The 15,519-nt window shown below is 30.7% G+C and overlaps 1 pseudogene; it reads left to right on the top strand.

The window, feature by feature from the left end:
• Positions 1–13,039: 13,039 nt before the first annotated feature.
• LOC145268539 (5S ribosomal RNA) lies at positions 13,040–13,157 on the top strand (annotated as a pseudogene).
• Positions 13,158–15,519: the final 2,362 nt, after the last annotated feature.

Raw genomic sequence — 15,519 nt, 5'->3', positions numbered from 1 at the left:
AGAATACTTTGGACGTATGTATAGTCTGTTCTATTATACGGTTGTGAGTGCTGGACAATCACAAACAGCACGAGGAAGAGACTAGAAGCTACTGCAACTTGGTTCCTGAGGAGAATTTTGAAGATATCCCGGACAGAAAAGAACACAAACCAGGAAGTATTAGAAATAGCAAACACAGAAAGTCTCTAATAAGAACATTGCAAAAAACAAATGAGATTCATGGACCGTGTCTACAGAAAAAAGCGGAACAGAAGTGATTAGTTTGGCAGAAAAAATCATGGGTAGAAGAAGCAGAGGACGACAGCGAGAAACATATGTTGACAGTCTGAATACCTGGGTAACATCAAAAATGATGAGCAACAATGAATTCATGAATGTCTCGAGAGAGGTAGATGGAGTCATAGACGTCAATGCCTGTACCAGGCAGGACACCACTGATGATGAATGGAGATATAAAAATCAACTTCATATAGAAATAAAACAAACACAAATTGAAAAGAAACATTTTTTTTCTGAATTTTATTAAAACTAAAGCTGTGAATTTTCTTTTTGTTTTTTTTTATTTTTGTCAGTTTGAGATAAAAAATATATATAAATATATTGGGGTGACATCTAAGTTCCTGGCATTTTTTTTTTTTTAATTTTTAATTTTTTAATCTTCATTTATTTTTAGCATTTGGAATCAATTTTTAATTTATTTTGTTTTTGAGTTATTTTCTGTTTGTTTTCAGATCATTAAAATGGAACATCAAATTTAGACCCCCCCCCCAAAAAAAAAACGATTAGCTTCAGTACCTCCTTCCATTTGTTTTTATTTTTTGTTGGTTTTTTATTTCTATCAACGAGATATACGCAATCTTGTTGAACATTGAGAGGAAATTATAAACAACAACGGAGAATAATTTATTGATTAATTATTATTTTTTCTTTTTATTATTAAAAAACGAGAACTTATTGGCGACCCATATATATATATATATATATATATATATATATATACAGACAATTTCCTTTTTTTTACTGCAGGAACAAAAATATATATAGCAATGATCAAAATAATAATAAAAAAGACCTGTTTTTTAGCTGCAAACATAATGCATTATTGGCATACTACTTTTGTTTTATTTTTTGTTAAAAAAGAAACCGTTGTCAACTGAAGTAGAAATCTCTGAAAATTTCCCCCTCAGAATTTTACAGGGAAAAAAATTATCAATAAAGAAATGATGTCGACCATTGTGCTGAATGGTAACAACATTCAAGCTGATATTACAATTAATGAAGAAAGATAATAAATACACAGAAATGAAATTTTACGATGTACAATTACTTTTTAAAGTAAGGATTTTTTTTTTATTGTAAATTAAAATTTGAGCATAAAATATGAGTGTATTTTCTCAGTGAAAATCTTTGATAAAAAATTATTTTTGTATCTGAAAAGTTATTTCTGTTATCAGATGCTAAAACACACACCCCAGACACACGCACAATGTAGAGCATAAAAATCATTTTCATGTCCAGTGAAACATTTTGTGTAAAATGCATTTTATGAGATCAAGAAACAGTGAAAAACAAAAAAGTGGTTTAAGAAGATTCCAGAAAGTTTTATTTCATTTTTCAGTTTTTTTCTTCATTCTATAATGAGAATGCAAAATACCAATGAATGCTTTTTGATAGCACTTTTTTTTTTTTTTCATTGGATGAGGTTTTGTGAATATAAACATTATCAAGACATCAATTGGGTGTGACAGTGACTAAGTGGTTACTGACAAGGACTGAAAACCATAGGTGTTTTCAGTTTGAATCCTATTCGTTCCACAAAAATCACTTTCATCAAACCCACATTTGACCTCCTGGAGTTGAAGTTAATGAAACAAACATTATTATCAAGACATTGGATGGCAGAGAGAAAAATCTTGCATATATTTTTCTTAGCAAAATGGTTATTTAATTTAACCGATCTTTTATGCAACATAAGTCTAATTAGGGATGTGAGTAGCTAAAATCAAAATAAATTTTCAAACCTGGGGAGCCACGGCTTGTGAGTGTGTGTATGTGCGCGTACGCACATGTGGAGGACAGTGCAAAAAGAAACTAAAAGCAACTTGGATAATAATGTGCTATTAATAACAGAACTAAAGACACATTTAAAAAATAAGTTTAAAAAATGTTTGATTAATGAAATATCAATCTTGGTAAACAGGCAAAGTTAATCATTAGATTAATTGAGCCGACAGATTAGTTTCGACGAAGAAAGTAAAAAAATAAGAGAAAGACACTGAGCATGCTTGTGTGGAGGGAAGGAGACAGGAAGTCACTTTTTGATGAAACAAAAGTCATCTAATTCCCCTACTCTCTTCATGAATCATTTGAAGTCTTACTTAGCTTTCATGCCAAAATTAACATTTTCATAGAGAACTGTCATAAGGAGGAAAAAGGAAGGCAAAGCAAGATGACAAAGAGAGAGAGAAAAAAAGCAGGAAAATAGAAAGAGAAATAAAATCTAGACAAATAGTGGGGGGGAAAAAAGAACATAAGGATCTAGCAATTTGTTAAAAATCAGCCTTTTCTTGTTAAAAATATGGTGATTTTGCCTCAAAAATGGAGAACTCACATCCCTAGTATATAAAGATGGAAAACATTGATGTAGGTTAGAAGTTGATTTTGTTTGAAAATGTTTTTGATTGAACCAATAAAAGAGTTGTAGAATTGAATTAAAATCAGGAACAAAAGTTTAAATGTCTTTGCCATTTATTTAAAATAGAATAAATAAGATTTAAAAAAAGCAAAAATCTATAAAATATAACATATTTATTTCATAGCAAAAAAGCACTTATACATGAAAGCAAACGTTTTGTATTTTTATTTCTCACACATACACACATCTACTACCATCTGTTACTTAAATCAATAATGCAACAGAGTATTTTGAAATACTATATAACTACTTCATTTACTCACATAAAATTAATATACGAAAGTATAAATTTATGCGTAAACTTTCAGTATTTACTTCAAAAGTACTCAATACGTAGGTAGAGCTAGTTAGTAATTTATAAAATATATATGGCGATTAAGCTACGCTGAATATTCTGCGTTTCATCCACTCTAGGATTCTTCAGGCTTATGCACGAATTTTGTGGTAGTGTGTCGTTTTTATATAAGCACCTTCTATTGAGATTTTAGTTAGCCAATCAGCTTTCTAGTATCCACCGCACCCTTCCTATCAGCCAATGAACATTCACTTATCGGACAAAGGCCCATTTGACCTCTGGTTGACCTGATTCTTTGTGTGTGTTCTATTTAGCCTGGATATCTAGTGTCTTGACCTGTTTTAAATCTAGGTTAGGGTTTTTTTTATGTTATTTTATATATACATATCGATCGTAAGTAGACTCAGCAATAACTCAAGTGATGAAAATGCATTTAACAGGTCAACCAATATCTATGAAACAGCCCTAAAAAATAGTGGATACAAAAATATTGATATCAAATATAAGCAACAAAACACCAATAACTATAATAAAATTAAAAATAGAAGAAAAAGAAATATAATCTGGTATGTGGCCGCATGCAATCAAATGTTAAAAACAAAACTTGGCAAGAAATTTCTTGATCTTATCGAAAAGCTCCCGCAACCAACCCCTTACACAAAATTTTCAATAAAAATAACCTAAATATATCCTACAGCTGCTGCAAAAATTTAGAGATGATAATTAAAGCACATAATAACAAAATATTAAATAAAAACAATGTAAAAAACAACAAAATAAACAATAAAAAAGTAGACACCATGACAAAAATAAAACTAACACAAAAGACACATATATAACTAGCAGAAATAATAATAATAGTAATAATAATAATAATAATAATAAACCAACTCCGGACAACAACAACCATACTAAAAATAAAAATACTAATAACGAACAAGATGAATGCAACTGTAGTTACCGCACATTTTGCCCACTTCAAAATAAATGTCTAACCAAAAGCATAGTTTACCAGCCCACAATATTTGTGATAGAAAACCCGAATAACCAGAAATATTACGTAGGTATGACTTCCTTAGATTGCAAAACTCGATATTATGACCACAAAAGTACATTCAACAATAAAAAACACTGTATGAAAACAAAGCTAGCAAATAAGTACTGGGAACTCAAGGAAAGTGGCCGTTCGCTGGTAGTCAATTAGAAAATAGTAAGACAAGCAAACACCTGTAGAGACCTAGGTGACCCATGTAGATTATGCCTTTATGAAAAATTTGCTATCCTGTACTTTAAAGAACCCCAACATCTATTAAACTGTAGGAGAGAAATAGCGAACAATTGTGTTCAGAGGATAAAATTTACTCTAGGATAGAGATACAAAATAACTTTAAAACTAACAAAAACAATAGAAAATAAACAAATAAATAAAATAAATAAACATGCATATACATAAACTATCATACATATATATGTATGCATATATATATATATATATGTATGTATAGACTAACATAAACAAAACGCTAACCTAGATTTAAAACAGGTCAAGACACTAGATATCCAGGCTAAATAGAACACACACAAAGAATCAGGTCAACCAGAGTTCAAATGGGCCTTTGTCCGATAAGTGAATGTTCATTGGCTGATAGGAAGGGCGCGGTGGATACTAGAAAGCTGATTGGCTAACTAAAATCTCAATAGAAGGTGCATATATAAAAACGACAGACTACCACAAAATTCGCGCATAAGCCTGAAGAATTCTAGAGTAGATGAAACACAGAATATTCAGTGTAGCTTAATCGCCATATATATTTTACAAATCACTAAATTACTATTTATATATATATAATAGCTTTTACATTTGGTTGAGATTACTTTATAAATATTAATTCTTTAATATTTATAATATACTTTAATATTTATAATATACTATAGTTTTACCATCTTGGATAATTTTGGTAAATTTAATTGTAATTTTTATTTTATATATATATATATATATATATATATATATATAGTAAAAGAAGAAAAAACCCAAACTATTTGCATGCCTAATTACTTTTTAAATGGTCCATAATAAAATAATGTTTGGTGTTATTTGTAATTTTATTTTTCCTATTTATATATACAAGGGTTTTGTCAATGTTAGTAGCAATTAAAATGATTTAATTAAAAAAATAATTTACCAAACCATTAAAATATTTGTTCATTAATTTTCAAGGGAAGTAAAAATAAATAAAGATATACCAGTGAGGCATAAGTGAAAAGAGTTCACAGAGAAAGAAGGGAGGAGGTAACTGCTTGCTTGCTCTCTCTCCTATTGACATCACATTTTCTATTTAATTCATTTTAAAATTCAATGATTATTTTGATCCCACAGACAAACGTTTTGCATGTGTGTTTAAATGTTCCTTTCCAGACTTTTATTTCGAGGGTAACGGAGATGACTTAATTTTAACAAATTACCATAGTTTTTAAATTATATTAAAAAAAGCAGCTCCCTCCTCCCTAGTCACCATTATAAATAAATTTGTATAAAAATTGTGAAAATGTTAATGTTTATTTACATGAATAAATACAAAAGTTCTTTTCTACAAGAAACTTATGAATGAAATGTTTATTCTTCAAACTTTTGGTTTCAAGTATTCCAAGAAGCAATAGTGAATTGGTAAAGAGCAAAAGTTCTGAACAGATTTTAACACAAAAAAAAAAAAGGAAAAAAAAGAAAAGAAAAAGATATTTCTGGAAAAGTAATTGATGTAAATATGAGAAATATGCTTGAGTAAAAACTTCTTGAGAAAAAGAAAAAAAAGTAAACTCTATTGCATTCTAAATTATGGAATGGCTTTTTGATTGAATCTAGCAGTTGCAATATTGTACCAGTATTAGAGATGGGTGTGTATGAATTATACATTTCCATGGAGTTTAAAATTAAGTAAGTAAAATTTTCTACTTATGATTCAAGGAAGACGTTGTAGCTTCACAGGAACAGGAAGTAGGTAAGAGGATATGTCAAATTGATAGAGAGAATCGCTCTCTTTCGTCTGAACCACCAGAGAATGCAGTTGGGCTTTTGGATGACTGCTCCCACTCCCATGAGGGTTGGGATGTGTACATATATAGAATGAATAGCATTCCCATAAAATTTAAATCCCCAGCTCAGAGGAAATACCTACTCTGTTTTCCATTTTGCCTCTGTTATGTAAATTTTCATGTGGAGATGTGAGAATGAGACAAGTCTGATTGCTGGCATAAAAAAAAGAAAAAGAAAAGAAAAAAAAAAGAAGAAAAAAAAGAAAAAAAAAAAAAGAAAAAAAAAAGCATGACTTTGAATCTGAGTAAATGAAGATATAGATATATTACTAGGGCTATGACAACGGAATATTCTTTTCTTTTTTTGACTCTCGAGTATTTATCCGACACAGTTAATCAATCGAGAACCACGTCACTCTGTATAAAAGCATATAAGATACCAACAAAGAGTCAAAACAATGAAAAGAATATGCTGTTGTCCTAGCCCTATATATTACTTAGTTGTGACACACAAACTCTAGTAATACCGGACTAAGACTGATAGATGTAATTTGTATCAACTTATGTGTTGCCTCCTTGCATATAAAGTCAACTATGAGTATCTTCATTTCTTCCATTACTTTCTGTCGTTCATGTGATACATACATATGCACGCATAGATACGCACACATATTCATCTTTGGGCATGATCTTCTGCAAGGTTATAATAGTTATGATATGCCAATACTCCCATTCATAACATCCTCAGATTAAAAACCAACCTTGTATCTAACTTTGTCCTCATGAGGGTGGGGCCAATAAATAGGAACTGCATTTGTTGTTTCTTTTGAAATAATGTTCATAAAAGCAGTTATTAAGAAGAGGGCAACGATGGAGAGTAAAGGAGATGGAAGCCTCAAGTAACGCATCAGTAGAGAACCCGACCAGTTAATTCTGTCAACAAAGTGGGCAGGCCATGGAGATTAAGGAGAACACTCCAAGTTCCTGGTTATACTACAATATGGGATTAATCAAATCAAATTAGTATTTAGTTACTGAAGTCTCCAAGGCCTTATCAAGGATAAGGATTAATGAGTGTTAGGTAGTCAGCAAGAAAACTTTGATTGGTTGTGGTGAAAATTAAATAGTATTTGATTATTCAAGGAGACGGCTCAAAAAGAACTTGTTTACATTGGACTTGAAAACTACTATGTTATAGTCAGCTGGGAAGCAGCCTTGTGGTACATCCAGTACTAATATAGGCACCACAATATTATTTTATAAGCTTTGTTCAAACTAAAGCATACCTATCAAATTACTCTGGTTGGTTAATATAGTTTCAGAATATATTTATTTATAAAGAGCTATCTCCAAAACCCTTGTAAGAGTCTGTGACATATTTCCATTCTATGGACGTCCAGCACAAATGCAGACTTACCAATATTATTGTACCAATGTTGGACAGGGCAGATTCTTGCTTGAAGGCCAATAAAGTGTATTTTAGTTTAAGTTTCACATTCAACACATCAGATGAAATTTTAAAAAATTACTTTGGGTGGAAGGTGACATGAAAACATGAATTCGTCTTGGCATATTGTTTATTGTTATAACTCGTTCACTATCCAGGATTATCAGCTATGTTCCTCTTTCCTTATTGTTAAGTATCCAGGAATCCTAATCATTTGCCACTGACGTTTCCCCCCCCCCATGTCTTCATTGAGTATCGAGTTTTTTTGTTTTTTTTGCAATTCAATCTTAGGTTTCTGCAAGTGCTGATATACCTATTGCTTCTTTTAACATGTCCGAACCAACAAAGAGCTATTAGGAGATAAAGCAATAATTTTAGACATAGCAATTCTTAAGAATATTGGGTACTTGTACAGTTTAATCAAGACATTAAAAAAATAAAAATATAAAAAAAAAAAAAGTTATATTGTATGTATCCGTTTTGAACTGAAGTTCTCTGAAAAAATTTTTCACTTAATTTGATAGAGAAGTTTTTTTTTACAGTGGAAAAACACGTTTTTACGACAGCGTGCTCAAGGTCGCTATGTTTGAATTTTTAGAACATGCCATGGGGAAATAACTCGGTCTAAAGTGCCGACACCTCCCCCACCCATGTTAAATAATAGCTTTTCTTCCTAAAAATCGAAACATAGCTGCCTTTTCATCACTGTCATAAATTGTTTTTTCGCTGTAAAAGAAAAAAAAAAATACTTGATCAAATTAAGTAATTAAACTGCACAAGTACCGATTATTGTATAAATAGTTGTTTTATTGTATTTATTGTTTTCTAAATAAATGAGTATTTGAAGGTTGTTACATGAATTTTAGAAATTTCTAAATGAGTGTCATGTTATATGACAGTAAATCCCAATCCAATGTAATAACGAATCCAGGATCAAATAGATTTGCAAGGTAAAATCAGAAAAAATCCGACACATTAGCTTGGAGCATTTGCAGAAAGCATTACATTTGCTCATCATAGAGATTAGTCTATGGATGAATTGGTTACACTTGTATGATCATGCGGAACATTCATCCTCCTGGATAAACTTTTGTGGAAACATTGATATTCTAATTTGTAAGAAGGTTGGCTGGTCAAGGAAATCTTAGAAACAAGTGATCAGACAGTTCTGTACAAAGTGGAATTTGGAGACAGTTGACTCTGCTTGCGAAATATCAAAAACAACTGACCCTCAGATAAAAAAAAATATTAAAAAAAAAAAAAAAAAAAAGTGTACATAAGACAAAATAAAAACTTTAATTTAACTTAAATTATTAAGCTAGATAAAGCTGCATCAGAGTTGGTACAATTTTTCAGACACAAAGACAACTTTTCTCTTACAAAGCAAACTGAACCATAATTTTTGACTATTGCAATCACTTATACTTCCAAAAAATATCAGCAACATATATCTATTTTCAGATTATATTTTCATTTATACTGATTAACTTGCATAGCGTTGCTCAGTTGTAAAATATGCTTAAATGTGATATTTTAAATTATGTAGACTTCATATTATTATAGAGTAAACCCATTATCGATTATTATATTTACCTGATATACAGTAGTGGTGATTTCAAAAGTTAAAAAAACATATGACTGGATGCAATTAGCTAGAATTGAAACCAAAACATGTAGCCTTTCAGTGGTATTCGTTACCATATGATCTAAGGACAGAGATATCAAAACTTAGAAAATTAATGCAATTTAATATATATATATATATATATATATATATATATATATATATATACAGAAAGAGAGAGAGATATGGATGGAATTGAAAGGAAAATACATCAAAAAAGTTTCTCTTCACCTGATGTAATTTTTGGAAAATAAACAGAAGGGAATGATGCAATGGAAATGAATGCAACTGAAGACAATGAATAGGATGTAATTGCACACCTAGAACACTAGAAATTATCAAAAGTGTAGAGGAAAGACCCCCTCTCCCCCAACAAAAAAAAAACCCCCCAAAACAGGCAAAATCCTAGAAGATCATGGAGAAAAATGGGATGAGAGATTAAAGTCTAGATACAGAAAAGACATTGGTGGTTGTTCAGGATTTCTCCCATATTTAAAAACAAAAATAAAGAAAAATCTTTATGGTGTACATACCCGTGATGTAACAAAAAATATCATATTCCAAAAATCATTTTTAATCGCTTAATAGGAATTCATAGAAATTAGGACATAAACCTATTATGTATAAATTATTGTTACCTTCCCTGTGTCTTGATTATTTTTAAGTCACTCCTCAGATACTCAAAATTAAAATTTTTTTTTTTTAAAAAGAAAACTACTTGATCAATTTATACGATTTTTAGAATATAATATTTTCGTTTTGTTATGGGTATATACATCATATGGATTTTTCTTTATTTTTGATTTTTAATATATTGGGAAATTCAGGACAAGAACCAAGACAGCTTCTTTCAGCCAGTTGCAAAGACAAAATAAGCATTGACAAAAAATTGTTCTGTTGAAGAAACTTTCAATGCTCATATCTTTTGTATCTCAATTAGTCGATTTCAGAAAAATGCCACTGCATGAAAAGATCAATATCATTATAATGGTTGGAGCCGCAATTTCAGCAACAGAAAAGTCTCTTTTTTTGCAGTTCCTGATGTGTTTTTATCCCAATCAAAATCAATAAAGATATTTGCTTAGAGGACATTTTGGAAGTCACATTAAAGCAATAACATGTATGCCGATATAGACCGAGCTCCCAACAAGATGGAGAGATAAGTCTCTATTTATTCCCCCCCCCCTCATGAGAGCAAAGTCAGACACAAGGTCAATTAATACTGTGGAGAAAAAACAACTCTCCAAAAAGAGGCACTCTGGATGGGACAAAAATAAAAACTGCCCAGTGATGAATTATTTCTTCTCCTCTAACTGAAGATGGAACAGATATTACACTTTGCTCCTAGCTTGAAAGTCAAGATGAAGTGATGAGTTATACTATAATACAAGAATGGTACAAAAAAATATCTTTTCTTGGCCAGATCTGAAAACTGATTTGTTTGTGATCAGTTTTTTGGTGTGTAAAGTTCGTGCTATACTTTATTATCTTATGAAAAAGTTGACAGCATGCGATACACCACCACAAGATAGTGTTCACAATATCATCAAATAAGACTTGTTTGATGGTCAAGATTAAAAAGGCCGATATTGAACAACATTTCTAATTTTACTATTTTTTTGCTATTGTTTACTGCATTACTTTGTGTTTAAATGTTAATTTGAAATAAATATGAGATGAACTTTTCATTTTGTAACAATACTTGTGTGACACCCACCCCCACACACACACATGTGTGTGTGTGTGATGGGATGCTTCCTATATTTTTCTGATTCTGATACAATTACTGATTCAGATTCTAAAATCGCCTAAAGTTGGAAACCCCCTTTAGCATAGACATGTGAAATCCACATTCCCCTACTGTTTGAACCTATACACACTAGTATGTTTAAGATTTAGGGCGGCCATCACACACTTTCTTTCTGGTATTCCATTACCTCGACCTCAAACCACCCACCTTTTCCCATTCATTCCTATATCTCAACACAGACTCAAATCTCACCCCTATTGGGTCTTAATTACATACAACCAAATCTTATTTTTCACAACATTGGAACCTCCTCATATTAACTTCCTGTGATGAGGAAGATCTGACATTTTCATTGCAAACTGTATCGCCTGAAGGGGTCTAGTTGCTGGTAACTAGCTAACTGAAACATGCTCATGATTGTGTAGCAACATATTACTACTTATGTAAAAACAAATAAAGAGTGTATATATATATATATATATAAAGTAAGATTTGTGGATATGTTTATATATTTGTATGTATAGAATTCACTGCTAAACTACTTAACCAATCATGATGAATTTTGAAGCACAGCTGATAAGCATAAAATTGGAACTTAAGGAGGTTTTAAAAAATTAAACTCAGAGAATGTTGCTTAATTAATTATTCAATGCAAATTTGAAATATTCAAATTTTTAAAGTGTAAGCGATGCCCATATTATACCACCTAAAATCCTTTTAAAATACCCCCTCCCTAAATTTTTGGAGTATTTATTAATTGATGTATAATATTTATTATTAAAATTTAACAGAAAATCAGAAGTATCTAAATTTTAATGAAGGGATTTTCACAAAACTGAGATTAAATATAGCTTGCATTTGGAACACTAAGCATGGTTTCAAAATTCATGATTAGTTAACTGCATGAAAATATATAATGATACATAATTTTTTGAGAAGATTTTATTTAAAAGGAAAGAATCAATAAATGATTCCAGTATTGATCCATATTGATCAACACTAATCATAATATTAATTTTAATATAATAGAGAGTAGAAAGTGGATCTCGGGTTTACTTTCAGCAGCTGCATAACTTTTGCTTCCCTTATTTTGTCCATTAGTCCTCACATTCCATAACCAATATTTCTGATAAAGGAGGAAAAATTACTGCATTTTAGGTTGGAATTGATCTATATAACATTTATCGCTGACAAATTTTTGACCTTGAAGTGTTTTTTTTTAAAACTCCTTACATCAAGTGGCTTCATGCCTTGTCTGGAGCACTTTCCATAAAAAAAAAAAAGGAGAAGAACCAACATCAATCTTTAGCCTCCTTTTCTGATTGAATAATTTGATTCTTTTGGAATAACAAATTTTATGTTCTTGTCAAATTTTGTCATACTATTCTTATTTTTTTGTTTTATTTTACTTCAGTCGAAGTTCCCAGAAATAAAGGGGCCCACAACCTGGGGCCAACACTTGAACTCTATATGAGATACATAGATATTCGAATGTACCATTTAAGTTCTTTATCTCTCAAATACTGAGTTAGTAAAGAAATGTAGAACATAATCTTCCTCTCCCCATTTAACCTTATGGAATGGAACATACAGAGATATCTAAAATCACATTTTTGAAAGAAGGTACATATGTATATTTTATTGAAGAACAAAGTTCTAACATGGTTTTGTTCACAAGTTTCCTTTTTCTCTTGTGCACAAAAAAATTGTTGCAATGGCTCAAGTATTAATCAATATTAATCAGTTCCAAAATCGTCTGATACAAATCAATTTTTATTTACATTCGCTGATATTGCAAACAGAAAAAGTAATAATAACAACAATATGGTATAGTGTCGGCATCGACTGGCATTACACCAAACAGTCGAGAAGGATTAAAAAAAACGAGAAGAGAAAGCACTAACCAGATCTCCACTTGATGAATGCGAAAAAGACGGGAATGCTTGGTGTGACCCAAATTCCAGTGAAAACCAAGGGTCATGCCAACGAGAAGTCAACAGCAACCAGCTGCTGTGATAATGCAAATTCATTTGCAAAGGCTATCAAAAGAGGTGGAGAGTATTGAAAATCTGGGGAAACTTCTTGCCACACACAATCCAGGGAACACCACTGGTTGTTGTCAGTGAGTAATTTCTGATGATGACCTGTGTGAGATCTCCTAGTGAGTACATAATAATAATTATAATAATGAACATATATATGGCATAATCACATTGACACACCAGTTCCCATTAGATCACAGAAGTTAAGCAACATTGAGCCTGGTCAGTACTAAAATGGGTGACCATTCTGGAATTCCAGGTGCTGTATGTATTCTCCGCTTATCTTGGCATTGTTTACAGTTGTCCTGAACTTCTCCTTGCCACTGGACTCAAGCAATGCAGATTCAGGACAGGTGTGATTGGTGATTACGCAAGCCTTGCCTCACAATTACATATGCATCTACCTTTACAGGGGCTATCCATTGTCTTTTGAGACTGAATAGAGGTATCGAATAACAAACAGATAAGATAAGTTTATTATCTATGTTATGATCACATGACTTGATGAGCAACTTAAGATTGGATCAATTTTAAAACTGACATAATAAAAACTAATTTTAGATAAGCCTATCATAACTCATGACACTAAAAGACTGCAAAAACAGCTTCTACAAAAAACGAAATACTCTTGAAAGATTGTCAATGATGCTTGAGCCGTGCAACAAAGTACTTGAGCCGTGCAACAAAGTTTTTAACAAACTTTACACTCAATTTACCATAACATGACACATTTTCTTAAAACACCAGAAATAAAATAAAACATCCATTATATAATTTATTTAAATATGATACATTATTGTGTCCATGAGAGGATATCCAGGTTTCCTCCATCTGGTAATCTTGAAATTAGAAAAATTCCAGCTTGTTCTGTTAAATGCAAAATCCCGCCAAAAATGCATAAAACTATAAGTTAAATGGTTAAAAAGTTTCCTGTCATAATGCAACGTTTTCACGTATGCTAAATAAATTAGGAATAAATATTCCTATATGTCTTTACTCAATAAACTGTTTAGCCTTAAAATTAAAAAAAATATTCACTACAACACAATGCTTTATCAAATATACAAATATTGTAATTCAGCTTCTTATTCCAGTAGCTTCTTTGCAAGAACCACAGGCTTATGGAACTCTCTTCCTGTTGACCATTTTCCCTCTACCATTAACCTTGATCTTTTCAAAACTAAGGTCAATAGGCATCTCTTGTCTTCACAATAATCAGCTTTTGTTCTTGTTAGCTCCTTACATCAAGTGGTTTCATAACTTGTCTGACGCAATTTTCATTAAAAAAAGAAATAAAATAAAAAAATAAATAGCAAGAAGCTTGTAAAGCTATCTGACAATAATTTTAAAAGGGAATTTCAATGATCATCACTATTAGTCATTTGATCTGACAATTTTAAGCATTTTTTTTCAACATAACTGAGGAGTTTATCTGAAGAAAGAAACAAGCTTGAATATTCCCTGATTTAGAATGAACAGATGGGTGAAACCCAAGTATCCCCAATCGACACAAATGTAGAGTATTTAAATAAAATAATTAATATTAACTCTTGTATGACCTATGGTCAAGGACATTAATTTTTTTTCTTCTAATAACATGATATTATATATAAATAAACTTTTATTCTTGTCTAGAATTTACCCTATATTAAACAACAGAAATGATGAAATAAAAATATCATATTCCAAAAATTATGTAACTTGATCATTTTATTTTTGTAAAGAAAATCATTTTCAAATGATAAATGGGAATTTGTAGACATTACATCATAAATCTCGCAAGTTTGGTTAGTTATCTCACTTGTTTCTTGAAATTATTTTCAAGATGGCGACGCAAGATAGTCACTCTTTTCTTACTAAAAAAATTTGATTTTCTCAGGTAAACATAAAACTACTTGATCTATTTGTGTGATTTTTGTAATACAATATTCTCGTTTCACCATGGGTACATACATCATACAGATTTTTCTGTTCCTTCGTTTTTTAATTTTAGGGTAAATTCTGGACAAGAACCCTAACTTTGTCTCAGATCCATTATTTCAATAATGTTGACCACAGGAAATGCTTTAAAATTGTCTTAGCTTTAAAACTTGAAATATTTTTGAATACATATTAGGGTGTAGGGAGAAAACCAAGAGAAAAATATCAGTAGTTTATAAAAAACGTAAGTTTAATAAATTCAATATACATACTGGCATGATCATAAACAAATATTATATTATGCATATACACAAAAAATATCAGTGTTTGAAAACTGAACTAAATAAAATCCTACAAAAATTTTAAGATAAAGCAAAGATTTTAATCTGACAAACATAACAAAAAGATAAAACATTATTATTATTAATATTATCATTATTATATACAACATTCAATTTGAGTATGACATCTTAAACCAACATCACACATACAGAAAATTTTATGCATATGATGAGAACACTTTTCGCATACATATTAATTATATGCATATTATGTATCTTGCTGCTATTTTTTTTTTAACACTCATGTTTGCATAGATAATACCATTCCATGAAATAAATAGGTAATTTAATCCACAGGGCTTGGAATAAACAGAACAAAGATACTTAAGTCAAGAGTAAGACTCGTATAAGATATGAACCTGTGCCTTCTAA

Source organism: Euprymna scolopes, chromosome 43 (assembly GCF_053919585.1).
Source record: "Euprymna scolopes isolate OS-2025 chromosome 43, ASM5391958v1, whole genome shotgun sequence".
NCBI lineage: Eukaryota > Metazoa > Mollusca > Cephalopoda > Sepiida > Sepiolidae > Euprymna > Euprymna scolopes.
The sequence above is the reverse complement of the archived record's forward strand: the minus strand, read 5'-3'. Positions and strand labels throughout refer to the sequence as shown.